Consider the following 16,584-nt stretch of genomic DNA (forward strand, 5'->3'; position numbering starts at 1 on the left):
TTCTTAACTCCCCTATTTGTTTTGTACTTCATTAGTGATGGATACATAAAAGTTGTATATAGATATGTTAGTTCATAAATCTTTTTCTTTAACACCCTCTAGCCTACAATATCCAAAGTACTGAGATATGTCTTCAATTCTTCACACTCTTCTTCTAAATCTAATTGTGTACCACTTTCTTCATGACTGACATCACGCTCCTCAATGTGTAATTTCTTCTAAAAAACATGAATTGGTTCTAAAGGAGCATGATTGTCTTGTATTTGGAAACCAACAAGTTGACACACATACAATGACACATGTGTTGTTCTAATGAAGCAACCACAAACATCTTGGCTTGCACCAACTAATTTTATCCTTTCTAGTTCATTTCCAATGTGATGTATACACTGTCTTGAAACAAAACCGTGCAAGTTGGTATAAAATGGAGTGTTATACCGATGCTCAATGTTCATAAGACTTTTTTGAAATATGGAACAAACACAACAGATGAGTTGAATTTTGAAACACAACTTCCATGGCATTCATCAACGTAAGTTCCTTGTCCATCACCACAACCTTCAATAGAAAATTCTCAAAAGAAAACAACTCTTTGAGCTTCTCCAATGATCATTTGAAGTTCTCATCCCTTTCATGTTCCAAATAAGCAAAGCCTATTGAAAATGTTAACTTTTTTGACGAAACATGAACAATCTTAAGTAGTGGTAACTGGTACCTGTATGATCACGATGCACATAATCAAAATATATCCAAAAGATATGAAAATCAATGTCTGACCATTACCTATTTGTCTTGTATGTACAATCAAAAATCAACATCAAATGAAACATATTTAACAACTTCACTGAATCAGGATGTGTCAAAAAGATATCAATAACAACATTGGAGTCTTTCCTATTTCTAGTCCAACATATGTATTTTTCTCTATGAATAAGACTCAACAACATTTTCATTTCTACCAATGGTCCTCTATTGCTTGCATTGTATGTAGATCTAGCTTTATACACCTGAGTAACACTGATGAAGTTTTCTGGATTTTTGTCTTTCAAAGCAGCAATTATGTACCTTGGAGCCATGTTGTACTTCGTCATGTCATCCACAAACTGTCTTTTATGATCTTTTAGATGACCCGATATGTCACGGCCTTCTAAATCCTTAGATATTTTATGATTGTGTAACCCACACTTAACTATTACCTTCCAACCGATACCACCTGCCACATATCTCAGCCTAAAAGGACATTTAACTTTCATACTATAATTTTCTTATGAGGAGTTATTGCTTTTAGATGCATCCTTCCTTTTATAGCTTCCTCATCTCTTACAATCCATAATCAATTTATCTTTCCTACCTCATTTTCCATTTGCAGTATCAGAACAAATAGTCACAATAATAATACCATGTTGTTTACCAATAGTCTGTGTCCATGCTAATACTTCAGATCAGGATTCAAATATTTGTCATTTATAACATATAAAAAGTATAATATCAATATCATATAAAGACGGGAAAAATATTTAAATTAAACTTGTTACATAGAAAATATACCACGTCAGTGGTGAAGAACTGCGTAAAATCTGTACAGGAATCTGTAGAAGACCCTGCCAGCTCTAGACCATACAAGTAAAATATTTTTCTACACTACTACTAGAAATTTTGAGTATGGGCAAAATTTTCGGTATACCAAAAACTTTAAAAATTTCCAGAAGTTTTAGTAGTTTTTCTGGAAATTTCGATAATTTCAACTATGGGTTTGGATTTTTCCAGGAAACTACCGGAATTTTCAAAATTTCCGGTATTTCTTCATCGGAAATTTACAAAATATCGGTAAAAGTTATAAATGCTCATACTATCGACTGCAAAAATGTTGTAAATCTCCATAGGACAAACATCTAATATACTCAATCCTATGTGACGCCTAACACCTATCTTTGCTAACTTGTCAACACATGTGTTTTCTTCGCGATACACATGGTAAAAACGATAATCTTCCAAATTCCTTAGCTCAAGAAAGATTTTTCTAATAAACTTGTTCTCCGTCCCCATGTTGTGCAGGTTTGAAGTGATTTGAACATAAGCGTTGATGATATTAAGATGTTAAAACTAATATGATAGTTTTAAAATTTCATTTAAGAATTAAATTGAAAAATTTGATGTTTTAAAAATTATTAATTAATTTTATATTCTAAAAATAATAATTTATGGAATTCATTGATATAGTTTTTTATTTTTTAAAATAAAAATTAATAGAAAATTTATTAATAAATATTTTTACTTAAAAAAAATCTATTTAAAATATTTATCTGATTATAGAGTTTTTCTATTAAAATAAAAAATACATACATTTTAGAAATGATATAAAACATATAAGCTGATACACACAAACACACACAAACAAAGTTTTCATGTTATGTAAAAGCTTTCGTGATATTAAGTATATGTGTTGTGACCCTGATTACAATTATCATGGGAAATAGACCCACACAATTTACTAAGTGGAGCAAAACTCATATATAAATTTGTAATGCTCAAAATTTAATATATTACTTTTTTAAAGTATAAATATATATCATAATATTTTCCAATAAAATTTATAGTTTTGAAATAAGGGATAGTTTTTTCTAAGAAACCAATTTCAAATTTTAGTGGGTGCCTCTACAGACATAGTTGCAGTACATCGTGTAAATTAACTATAATTTATTAATTAACATAAAAATAATAAATAAAATATTGACATATAATAAATAATAGTATCAATATTGACATATGTTTGTCAATATCATTTTATCACGTTAGTTTTCAAAGTTAAGGACAATTTTTCCAACCATGTTTTCTGTAACATCCTAAACCCCAAATACTTATATAATAAAAATGCGGAATAAATTTCTCAAAAAACGGTGTTACATTTTCTCAACATAAAATATCTTACTCAATTTTAAAGTCAAGCAGCGGAACTCAAAAACATCAATTGTATCATAATTCAAAACAACTTCATTTAAATAGAAATAAATAGTTTAAACTCTTAGAACATAAAACAAAAAGGTAACCCATCCTAGTGTTACACTATCAGAGTGACACACTAAATCTAAAATAAACTCAAATCGATAAACCATAAAAAGACCACTACACCATCTTCCAACTCAACAACAGTTAAAACCCCCTACTTGAGAATCTGTACCACAAATGTAAAGAACAATAAAGAAACAAACATCAGGTGAGAATACAATCATAAATATTAATGGTGTATAAAACAACAAGGATAACTCAACAATATCAATCATCAATCACATTGATCATTCACAACAATCGTCACTCACCAGTGCAGTTATGTATGCAATGGAATCAACATCTCTACTCCAACGCACATGATACCAAGTTTTGGATATCAGAGTTATGTTACTGATTAATCTAACCACCGATTGTTTCTCTCTGAATCTGGTTCTTCTTTGAATCAAAAATCATCCCAGGTTCCCACTTCTGAACCTGAAACTTGTCATTGGTTCGAAGTTCTAGACTCGTCACTGGTCCCCACTTCTGAACCATGAAACTCGTTACAGGACCGAAGTACACCTATTACCAATATACATGACGCATGAATGCAACAAACAAATACAAATACAATGCTCATCTCAACCTCCAACTCAAACACTCATCTGAGGTTCCTCTTTGAACCTAAGACTCGTCATTGGACCGAAGTCCCAGACTCATCATTGACCCCCTCTCTGAACCAATAACTCGTCACTAGACCAAAGCCCATACATTACAAATACAAGACCACAATGAATGGTTCCTCTCTGAACGAAACACCTCGACATAATTCAACTTAATATATAAATATCGCCATTATAAGGCCACAATAATGGTTCCTCTCTGAACCACACATCTCAATATAACTCAACAATGATATATATAATTACAGCTCAACACAATACATATAATTATAAAATTACTCAACAATACTCACAAATAGGGTAAAAATTGCACTATACAACCCTAAGCATTCGACATGGTCAACTCATAACTCAACAGAGTTCACAACTAACTCTTCCATTTTTTATTGAAGGATTATGAGTCACAAGGTGTACTCTAACCTTAACTTAACTACTCAGCAACTCGACTCCTAACATGTTAGATAACTCAAAAACTCAATCCTCTTGACACATAATACACTCCAAACATATCAATATAACTCAATAATTTACTCGTAACTCTAAATATTTCAGACTCAACTCTAAAAATATCAAATACCTCAAACTCAACTCTAAGAATGTGAAATACTCCAAACTCAACTCTAAACATTTCAGACTCAACTCTAAAAAGATCAAATACCTCAAACTGAACTATAAAAATGTAAAACATTCCAAATTCAACTTTAAACATATCAAATAACTCAAATTTAAGTTATTTATAAATATATTCAAGTTTTTTAAGTCGGTTAAATAGTTTCCCAAAATCCTTGCCTTAACTCTAAAATTGTCTCACTTCACAATATCACCAAATAAATAGGTTTATGATAAAATTATAAAACTCTTCAGTTTAATCTTTCAAATGCAATTGATTGCATCTCGGTCGGATTTATGAAACTCCAATTTTATTCATTTCATTTCAGTCATACCACAATATTTCCCGCATAAACTCTAAAACAGAATGTGTAACTTCACAATTTCATCAAAAATTATAGACTTATTATAAAATTATGAAATTCTACAGTTCAAAATTTGGTTAAACCCTCTTTCTAACGTAACTAACCTCACCTCAATCGGACTTAAGAAACTCAAGTTACGTGTGAAACAAGATGACCAATGCAAATATGGAATTTGACTATGCACATGATATAAAAACCATAGAACTTTTACTATTATAGCATTCGTAGACACAATTTCCCCATTTCAACAGAAATATTATTGCGTTATCTTTCTAACGCATCTGACAACACCTAAAACGGACTTACATAACTCAATTTATGCATGAAATAAGACAACCAATCCCCTTCTATGCCTATCTGTGGTTTTTCTGATTTTTCTCCCTATTGAACATATACAAAACTCGTTTGATTCTCCTATATGAGTCCTACCGCCCCAACACACCTGATAAACATAACCCTGAACAATATGGCTCAAACATCATAGGTTTCAACATGTTATCACATCAACACTACAAATTCAATCATTTAAGGATGATGCATTCTAATTCTCGCCTTATCATAAGGCATCAACAAGTAAAATATTAATTCAATCTTCGTCTTATCGCAAGGCGTCAACATAATATCTCATTAATTCAAAAGTACAATCAACCGAATAAATAAAGAAAATTAAATTACATTAACTTCCTTAGAAATGTTTTGCTTAAACCTTCACCGGCTTCAAACATCATCAAATAAGAAAAAGAAAGGAAAGAAGGAAGGAGAGTAAGGAACACTCACTATCCATCTGCTTAAGCACCCCATATATGAACAATTCCCCTTTACCTCAAATTTGTAACAACGACGAAGCTTTAGCTACGGGGTTTTCTCTTTTCTCCTTCCAAAAGCTTCTTCTAGGTTTTCTCTCTTCTGCCTCTTTTCCATCCAAAACACGTACTGACTCAATTCTCTCCCAACTCCCCTATTTAAACAATAACCTAATTTCATTTTATTAATTCTCTTTAATCCACTTATCTATTAGAATTCCCACATTCATCTTCAATTTTTATTATATTTCTATTTTCCTCCCAAAAACCAATTATCTCACATTTTTCTATTTAAATAAATAAAAATTTAATTAAATTCAAGTTTACTACCAAACCACAATTTCTCATTTCTATACTAATTTTTATACCATAAAACTCTATCCAAAATTCAACAACTTAAATTTTTAAACTAAAAACACTCCAAAATTCAATTAAATATAAATATAAAAAATTGGGGTGTTATAACTCTTCACCACTTAAAGAATTTCCGCCCTTGTAAATTACCTCAAGTTAATACTCTCTCGTCTAGTTCTCTAACTCCTACATCACGTTACCCTCAATGGATCCTCCCCCACTTATTTCAAACTCACTCCTGCTGGCTAGCGGTTAGAAAAAAACAAGCATCGACAATGTTTCACACACATGTCGCACACTAGGGTATAAATAAGTTGAAAAACCTAGGCCGAATGAACCAACCAGGCTTTAATACCAACTATGTAACACCATAGACCCCAAATGCTTATTTAATAAAAATGCGGTATAAATTTCTCAAAAACGGTGTTACATTTTCTCAACATAAAACATCTTACTCAATTTTTAAGTCAAGTAGTGGAACTCAAAAAATCATTTGTCTCATAATTCAAAATAAATTCATTAAATAGAAACAAATAGTTTAAACTCTCAAAACACAAAACAGAAAGGTAACTCATCCCAGTGTTACACTATTAGAGCGACACGCTGAATCTAAAGTAAACTCAAAATAATAAACCAAGAAAAAGGCCACTATACCATCTTCCAACTTAACAACAGTTAAGACTCATCTACCTGAGCATCTGTACGACAGAGGTAAAGAACAACATATAAACAAACAAGGGTGAGAATTCATTCATAAATTTTAATGGTGCATAAAACAACAAGGATATCTTAACAATATCAATCATCAATCATATAAATCATTTGTCAGGACAATTTACATCTCTAAGTTCTTTATTGAAGCTTCAATGTTCTTGTTCATGGTGATCTAATTTTGTGCCATTTTCTTCTGAGTATTAAACATGTATTCTTGATTCTTGTTAACCTGTTCAAAAATTGAATGAGTTTCTCTTATGAAGTTTGCAAAGGTTTCCTCTAAATGTGAAGGTTTACAATAAGGTACTCGGGGAACTTGTTGACCTCCTTGATTAGCATTCAAGGTATGAATGTTGCTTCACTTGAAATTTAGATGGTCTTTCCAACCAGGACTGTATGTGTTAGAATACAAATTATTCTTCTAAAAATTAGTATATTGAACCTCCGCAGTCTCAAACTCAAATGTACAATTACCATTTTCATGCCTCTCTCTATAAAAATCACAACGGAGTGTCTGAACTTGGCTAACATTTGCTTGGACTAGTTGAAATACAACTAACTGTTTAGAAAATTCTTCTATTTGAGTAGCTAGTGTTATGTTCAAATCAACTGCATGGATACCTTTTTATTTCATTCCTCTTTCACTTAAGTGATACTCATTCTAGCACATTCTCAATCAACGTATTTAATTCTTCATCAGTCTTTTCTCTTAATATACCAACTGTGGCATCGAGAAGCATTCTCGTTTGTGTTTTCAAAAAGCAGATAAAGTGTGTCATTTGTTCCATAACACTCATATTATGATTCTCACACTTACGGAGTAACAACTTGAACCCTTCCCATGCATCAGATAAAGACTCAAACTCTTCTTGGTCAAAGTTGGAAATTTCAGCTTTTCTTTCCACAAACTAAGCATTTGAATAATACCTTTCCAAGAATTTGTCCACCAATTATTTTCAGGTTTGAATAGTGCCATTTGAGATGCATTGCAGCCAATCCTTTGCGCGACCTATTAGGGGAAAACCAAACAAACATACTTTTACCTGATCGTCAGTGATATCACCACTTGGATGGCACATTGAGCATGTCTCATAAAATTTAGTAAGATGCTCCAAAGGATCTGCGATTGTCTGCCCGTCAAATGAGTTATCTTTCAAACTTGAAAATAAAAATTCCTTAATGTAAAAGGTTATAGGGTTGGTTGGTTGAAATCCTAGCAAAATCTGTCTAGCATTGGTCCTCCTACAATAATCTCCCAAAGTCTGTTGTACAAGAGCTAACATATCTTCTCTAGCTTCCTTCAGTGCTTTTGTGACTTGCATTGCTTCTCGTTTAACACTACGAATTATGTTGGAATTTTTTTTGTTCTGCAACTATCCTTGAGTTTTGATGATAACAAAGCTTAATATGTATAGAGAATAATTTTTTACTCTAATTATCTTGTTAAATGTGCATGCCAAAGAAATTTAATTCTGACTCTGAAGAACAAACTCTGAACTGAAGACGCACTCTGAACCAAAGGAAGAATCAAAGGTGTGTTTAAATGAAAGTCAAGCCTCTGGATCAACAAGTCAACTCTTCTGCAAGAATCTATCCAGAATGACCCTAATAAAGACTCTGATAAATCAAGCCTCATAAATCTCAGGACTTTGAAATCTATAGACTCTGAAGTCTTATTCTTACCAGATTCTGAAGACATGAATCTGAACTTTATAGACTCCGAAGTCTCATTTTCACCAGATTCTGAAGACATGCACTGAACTCTATTCAACCTTCATTAACTTAAATACGAAGCCTCTGACTAGAATTTAATGACTAAAAGTAAATGACTGAAAGAAGAACACGTGGCAAGAGTATAATCAGTATAATACCAAATATCCTTTCCATTACCCTGAAGATCAGGAAAAAGGATTATACTATTATACCAACATAAATCTTATTGTCCCATTCTCACCCATTCTATGCTACAAGCACCACTTTACAGTTATAGAATCAAGTGACCTTCATACAACTGTGATATTGAGGATATTCAAATTCCACCTTCCAACGGATGTATCCTTCATCTATATAAAGAGGTCTTGGAAGTTTGGAAAACAACTGATTGCACAACAACAAATTCACGTAACGAGCATACATGAAGAGAAAAATAAAATAAGTGTTTCTCAGGTTCATACACTTAGAACACTTTCTTGAATATATTTCTTAAGTGTAATCTTTAATTTTAACTTGTGTATCTGCTTATTTTCAAAGCAACTTGTAAACACAATATTGTATTATTAACCTTTGGTTAAATTCCTTGAGAGACTAGGTTATAACCAGGATTCTCAAGAAGTCTTTGACATATTGCCGTTAAGTTTATAATCAAGTCTTTTATTAGTGGATTAAGTCCTTATTGGGAAGTCAAATTTGCTGTTTGTGTTATTGGGTAGCGAAAAAGTTTTAATCTTGAAACCCAACTCAAATCCCCTTTCTTGTGTTTCTTGAACCTCCAATTGGCATCAGAGCTCTGGTTTTAGTATTGATTATTTTATATTAAACAATTAATAGTGTTAGTGAAAGATCAAGATTTTGAAACACATTATGGTAGCTATTAACAATGAAAAAGATCACTATTATGCTAAACCTCCAAACTTTGATAGAGATAAGTTTGATTATTGGAAGGACAAAATCAAAAGTTTATTCCTTGGTTATGATGCATACTTGTGGGATATGGTCTTAGATGGCTATAAACATTTCCTGGATACAAATTGTGCTAAATTAAAAAGAAGTAAGATGAATGACCAACAAAAGAAAGACAACAAAAATCATCATAGGTCAAGAACCATCCTACTGAATGCTATCTCATACAATAAGTATGAAAAGATAACAAAAATAGACTCTACAAAATCTATATTTGATTCTCTTAGAATGACTGATGAAGGATACAATCAAGTAAAATAAACCAAGGCTTTGACCTTGATTCAAAAGTATAAAGCCTTCAAAATGTAGGATGATGAAACTGTTGAGGACATGTTGTCAAGGTTTCAAACGCTTGCAGCTGGCTTAAAGGTTCTTAACATACGCTACACTACTGTAGATCACGTGAAGAAGATCATCAGAAGCTTACCAAAGAAGTGGAGGCCTATGGGACTACTCTTAACGTGTCCATATATTTGAACAGTACGACCCTGGAAGAACTTTTAAGTTCTTTAACAAGTCATGAGATAAAGCTGGAAAAGGATGAGTCTCAAAGAAAAGGCAAATATATGTCTCTTAAATCCAAAGGCAAGATCAAAAAGGCAAATGCATTTCAAGATGATGAAGAAGAAGAATATGAAGAAGATTCAGATGAAGAAGATAAGCTTTCTCTTCTTTCCAAAAGATTCAATCAACTCTAGAGAAAAAGAAAAAGGTAGCCAAGAGGAATCAAGAGAACATGTGGATGCTTTGAGCTAACATCTGGATAAAATAATTCTAGTGATAATAAGTATGTCATCTGTTTTGAATGCAAAGAGTTAGGCCACTACATGAATGAAAGCCCCAAGCTAAAGAAAGAAAATCCTAAGAAAAAGTTCTTCAAAGATAAGAAGAAGATTATGATGGCTACATGGGACGACTCTAAGTCTTCAGAAGGTGATTATGAAGAATAGAAAGCCAATGTGGCGTTGATGGTAAAAACATAAACATCTAACTCTGGATCAGAATCAATATCAGAATTAGAATCAAAATCTGAATCAGACTCTAATGATGTATTCTCTAACTTAACTCGTTCTGAAGTTAAGTCATGTCTGACTGAAATTATTGAAAAGTATCAGAGTCTTCAGGAAAGGTACAAGAATTTGAAACAAATTCATGTAGCTGAATATGGAGCCCATAGTAAGCTTAAGAAAGAATTCTCCACTCTAAAAGAAAATATATGCAGTCTTGAAAAATATAACTCAACCCTCAAAAGCAAGAGTAAAGAACTTAAAAAAGAGATTCTTTCAGAAGCTCCTATGGACTCTGAATCTGTCATTAAGAAATATGACATGACTTTTCAAAAAATTCTTGCACGAAACATAGACAGAAGAAAAATGGCTTCCATGATCTATGGAGTAAGCATAAATGGAATGATAGGTATTGGTTATGTACCACCTAGGAATTCTAGGGTCAAACCTAATTCAAAATAAAAGGCAATTAAACCAAAATCTTTATATTCCAATTTCACTTATGGACAAACACATGATTATTCAACACATAAACCATGGGTTAAGAAAAACTCTGGGAGAACTAACAGAAAAGGACCCAAAAAGATATGGTTACCTAAAGACAAAATAGTCTATGTTGCAGACATCCTTAGCAGCCATGTTGAAACACCAATCTTCGTACCTGGACTCTGGATGCTCACGTCACATAACGGGAAGAAGTTATATGTTCCAAAGTCTAGAACTTAAGCCTAGAGGCACCATTAGTTTTAGAGGAAATCAGAAGGGTAATATAATTGGATCTAAAACTGTTGGTAACGACTTTCTCTCTTCTATTAATAATGTTTTATTAGTTAAAGAATTAATGCATAAACTTTTGTCCATAAGTAAATTAAGTGAAAATGGTTATGATATTATCTTTAATCAAAAGTCATGCAAAGTTGTTAGTCAAAAGGATGGCTATGTACTCTTTAATGACAAGAGGAAACACAACATTTACAAATTTAGACATTCAGATTTAGAAAATCAAAAAGTTAAATGCCTCATGTCTGTGAATGAAGAGTAATGAACTTGGCATAGACGGTTTGGCCATGTTAGCATGAGAAGAATCTCAAAGCTAAACAAGCTAAACTTAGTCAGAGGCCTTTCAAATCTGATGTTTTCTTTATATGCTCTTTGTGAGGCATGCCAGAAAGACAAGTTTTCAAAAACATCTTTCAGATCTAAAAATGTTGTTTCAACCTCTAGGCCTTTGAAGCTTTTGCACATTGACTTATTTGGGCCAATGAAAGCAACCTCTATCAATGGTAAAAATTATGGATTAGTCATTGTAGATGACTTCCAGAGATGGACATGGGTAAAGTTCCTAAAACACAAGGATGAGTCACATGCTGTGTGTCGCACCTCGAAAAAATGGGGATACGACTTCAAAGCGAAGCGCGATCGCACACTCGCAATGATGGACTGAACAGAGTCGCCACCAAACTTTATTTATTCCTAAAAAGGAAAGGGGAAATATCGATAAAACCCAAGACAAAAGAAAGGATAAGATATGGTCATCGCAACCACTATCAGGGTTCGGGAGTCGATTACGCAAGGGGAAGGTATTAGCACCCCTCACGTCCGTTGTACTCAACGGGAACCATTAGGTCAGTTGTGCGCGTTAATGTTAGTTTGAAATGTTAGGCTTTTCAAATTATTATGTGGGAAAGAAAGAATAAGAAAGGGAAAATGTTTTTGGATTTTTTAACGAAGGACTAAACCTAAGTTTTTTATTAGTGGGCCTGACAAGATTTAAAAATCCTGCTCCTACGTATCTCAAAAGAGAAATCAAGGCTTACGTAGTTCTGGGTAGAAAAATGTTTGTTTGTTGGTCGATTTTAGCGAAAGCTATATTGTATTAATCAACGAAAAACATTGTTTTACCCAAAACAGATGAGGAGTGGACGCATACCACACATCGAACGAATTTATAAATCTACATTCGAAAAAGCGTCATTTATCTCTACTCAACAATCGTGGCCGAAACATTATTTTGTATCACTTAAGACACTATATCTTTCGTTTATGAAAAAGGTTTTTGATTAATCGCACGGCGGCGAGAAAACGGTTTGATTGGTTGGATGTATTTTGAGTGATGGCGAGAACTTGGATGAGCGAGATATACATCTCGAATCCTAGCCTCAGGAGTGCACGGTATACACCATGTTCCATTTCCATCTTTATTGAAAGAAGTTAAGATAGGGATTAGGTATTTTGAGTTTTGATTGAGAAAGGGTTTGAAGAGACCGCATTGACAGTTTTAGACGATGGCGAGAGCTAAGATTGGCGAGGCATACGTCTCGAATCTTAACCTCAGGAGTGCATGGTATACACCATGTTCCATTTCCACCTTTATTGAAAAAGTGTTAAATAAGATTTAGGTGTCTTAGATTTGATTGAGAAAGGGTTTGACGAAACCACATTGACAATTTTAGACGATGGCGAGAGTTAAGATTGGCGAGGCATACGTCTCGAATCTTAACCTCAGGAGTGCATGGTATACACCATGTTCCATTTCCACCTTTATTGAAAAAGTCTTGACTATGAATTAATATTTTTTGAGTTTTTATCAGAAAAAATGGCTTGACATTGGATCAAGCATTTGATGAAGTTTGAGAGAAATGGAATAGAATAGGAGGGAGAAATGAATTGATTTGTTTATTGAGAAAATACTCGACGTTGGATCGAGTCATATTTTTTGTATTTTTTGAAATTGTTGATTTTACTCTTGTGTTAGTATCTAACTAAACAGTCAAGTAATAAAGAAATAAGAACAGTACCAAATTATTACACATCGGGGGAGTGGGGTACATCTTGTTAAATGGGGATTAAAAAATCATGAAATAATTAAATCGGGCCCAAACAACAAATAATGCATGAGTGTAAGTGCAAGAGAACCGGCTCATTGTAAGAAAGCCCAAGAGTAAGCTACGTGAGGTTGACGGCGATGCTTAAAAGCAATCGACTTACAAGGGTGTGGAAATGGGCTCGATATTAAATCGAGAAAAATATGATTTTTATAGTTTAAAAATGGTTTTGAATGCATGATGAATTTAATAAAAAAACATGGACATAAAAAAAATTAAAAGAAACAAAATGCTAAAAGAAAATAAAATGCTAAAATACTAAAAACGCTACATATGAGTATTGAACCCACTCCTCTTGAGACTATGGAAATCACCCCTCTCCACCAGGCCACTTATCATTAGTTATTATCTTGATGCTATTTTAGATATATAACCCAAGATAGATTAGACATTAGAATAAAACTAAGATAAAAAAATCTGTTGGACTACCAGGAAAATGAACAAAAATCAAACCCAGCCGCTTGGCTGTTGGGTTTTAGAGTTAACGGATTGGGAATAGTAAAAAGTGAAAATATTAAACAACAAAAATTAATATCCCCTTGGAATACTAAAGGGTTATTTAAATTTCCAAAAAAAGATTTTAAAGACTCCTAAGGTAAATAATAGAAAAAAGGATGAATGAGCTAGCATTCACGCTGAACTGATCTCTTTCTCTCTCAAAGCTCTCGATCACTCTCATTCTGTACCACGCACCTCTCATGAACCCGTCTCTCTCAATCGTTTCCTTAATCGCTCTCTCAACTAAACAATCTCACTCAATCGCTACCATCACGTCCCTCTCAACCGCGTCACTCTCACCATCTCACTAAGAAATCAAACTACAACAGAGATTGAAAATCCCAAACGGAAACTCACCTTCGGTGGTTTGGCAATTCAGGTAACGATCAAATCTCCTTCCTTTGCTTCTTTCAATCGGTCCCCTTTGGTTTGGGGATTAGGGTTCTTTTGAAGTTTTTCGCCGCTCTCCTCTCTTAAATTGTTCGTCCTTTACTGATTCACTCTTTTTCTATTTATGCTCACGAATTAGGGTTTCAAATTGGTACCTTGGCTTCAAAAGAGGTGTCCCTACGAAATACTTTTTTGATGTTCAGACTCGGATTGCCCTGTTTATGCTAGATTCGAAAAGGTATTCTGAAATCAAGTTTTCTTCAATTATTTTGTCTTAACTCTATTTTGGGTATTTTTCTGACTTTACCGCCTTGGCTAATTAGTTTATCCTTTTTACTGCAGTGAATTTCTTAGAACAGGGAGGTTGTGGATGAGGTTGAGGTTCAAGGTGTACTGGTTGCAGATAGCTTGACTTGGACGGAAATGTAGGCGGTTGATGCTTCAGCGATGAACACTGGTGGCTACGGTTTAGATTCGTGCTCCTGAGGCCAAGTCACCAGCCAACCACTTCCAGTAACCATCTTTGTCCTTATTGAAATTGAAAAGCCTCTTGGTCCTCGAATGCAAAATTCCCATGAGTAAAGATATCTTTTGAAACATCAAAATGGCCTTTTTCCGCAAAAACAACAGCAACACCATTGGCAGCATATAAATTAGAAGAATGCTGAATCATAACTCTTGTATAAAGCACCTTGGCCTTTTCCAAATGAGTCGCTTCTAGCTTTGGACTTCTCTTTTCATTGCGAACTGCAGCAAAGTAGTTCCGGTTTTCCTAGTGAAAGTGTAACATATGAATCTTTCCTATCAGTGGCATCACTAGCTGCCTGGAGAGTTTCTTTTGCCTTCACCCACTCGTCATTTTTCAATTCCAGCTCAACCAGCATAGATAATGCATTTGGACTCTTGTCATTCACCTTCAGGGCATCATTAACCGGTTCAATGCTCAATAAAATGTTGTTCCGAGCCTTTGCAGTAGCAGCTAGCCTCAGATTCGCATCAATGTAGTCCGGGTACTTGAACAAGATGACCGTTACTTTCAAGGTCGTGAAATAATTACATGTCCTTGAACTGAAGAGTAGAAGTAGCAGCATCAATGGAAGACTTATTCGCCTTGCTAAAGAAAGAAAGCCAAATTCCATCACTAAGAGCTTCCTTAAAAGTTTGTTTAGCAAGCTCAAATTCTCCACTTTCAAACTGAATGACACCAATATTATTGAGTAATTCAGTTGGTACTTCCTGGCTTTCAGAATTTTCGTTGTTATGTGAATTATTAACCGATTTTCTAATCATTACAGGTTTGCAGTGCATGAGGGTTTGTTTTCTTCCGGAGCGAGATCTTCCTTTGACTCGGGAACAGCAGGGGCTTCCAAATCTATCGCTGCCTTCATATTTGTTTTGGAACTTGGAAGAGTTGTGTATGACTCTTCATCCTCAGTCATACTGAAGTTCAGATCAATTTGATTTCTAGAGTCTGCTTCCGCCGTAGGAGATCTTGTCTTGTTAACGACAGATTCGGTGAATCCTTCTTTCTCAAACTCGAGATCATTAGCGTCACAAGGCAGGTTGATATCAAGCATCCGGATTTTGTGCTTACTTTCCATTGCTTTTGCATCGGACATTGTAGGAATCGACACTGAGGGAGAAGTGATTGAAGACAACTCCTTCTTCAGAGAACTACGAGGCATATCAAATATTGGAACACCGAGAATTTTCTTATTACTAGAGTTTTCACTTAATTCAATCCTCCTTTGATCAAGAGTATTACAGCATGAAACCGAAGTCACACCGTGTGTAACCTTTCCGGTTTCACCTTTCATGGACAATGAAGCAGTCTGAGGAAAACTTGTCTCAATGAAGCGATACGTACTCTCCTGTCGCCGGTTCACATGACGGTAAGCGTAGTAACTTGTTCTTTCACTTATCTTGATGCTGCATCCTGTAATGGCTCAATACAGCTTTGTTCTAGCACTGGTTTGTCCATGGTTGAAAACAGTATGCAGGTTCCCGGTAGGAGGAGGCAATGGAGTTGTGCTTGGTTCACTAGAAGATATGGAAGCAAAAGCAAAAGAGGCGGGTCGCTTCACCCCAGACGCCCGAAATGAATCTGGCTGAGGCTGGGAATTTAAAGTAGTTGGCATTCCATTTGACATGTGAAAATTATTGTCGACAGGTCTGGGCATATGAGGTGCAGGTGTAGGTGTTTCATTTCCATTGTTGTTTTTTTTTGCACTTCCGATTTATTACTTTATGCTGGCTGTTGTACTGCTGTTATGTTAATTATTGTTTGTTGCAGGTTGGATCATGTTAGCTATATGTCTTGATTACCATACAACACTCACCAATTACAGGTGAGAGTGGCATAATTAGCCAACTGACCCTTTTTTTTTCATGGTTGACGAAGACAGTTTATACAGGACAACCTTTCCATCAGAACCGGCAAAGAACACTATATCGTGATTAGGGGCTGCTGCCAAAGCATGTACACCTCCCTTCTGAGCATTTGCCAACAACAACTGCAGCTGTTCAATACACATCTTGCAAAGAGCATTTGATGGGGGAGATTTTGGCCACCTAAATTTCTCGTCCAACTCAAAAGAAATCACTTCAAT

General features: G+C 34.4%; 1 non-coding gene across 1 annotated transcript; it reads right to left on the minus strand.

Moving 5' to 3' along the window:
• Positions 1–16,270: 16,270 nt before the first annotated feature.
• Positions 16,271–16,358, minus strand: LOC127116790 (U11 spliceosomal RNA). The gene has a single exon (XR_007801578.1). It is a non-coding gene; the product is annotated as a U11 spliceosomal RNA (small nuclear RNA).
• Between the last annotated feature and the right edge of the window lie 226 nt (positions 16,359–16,584).

Source organism: Lathyrus oleraceus, chromosome 1 (genome assembly GCF_024323335.1).
Source record: "Lathyrus oleraceus cultivar Zhongwan6 chromosome 1, CAAS_Psat_ZW6_1.0, whole genome shotgun sequence".
NCBI lineage: Eukaryota > Viridiplantae > Streptophyta > Magnoliopsida > Fabales > Fabaceae > Lathyrus > Lathyrus oleraceus.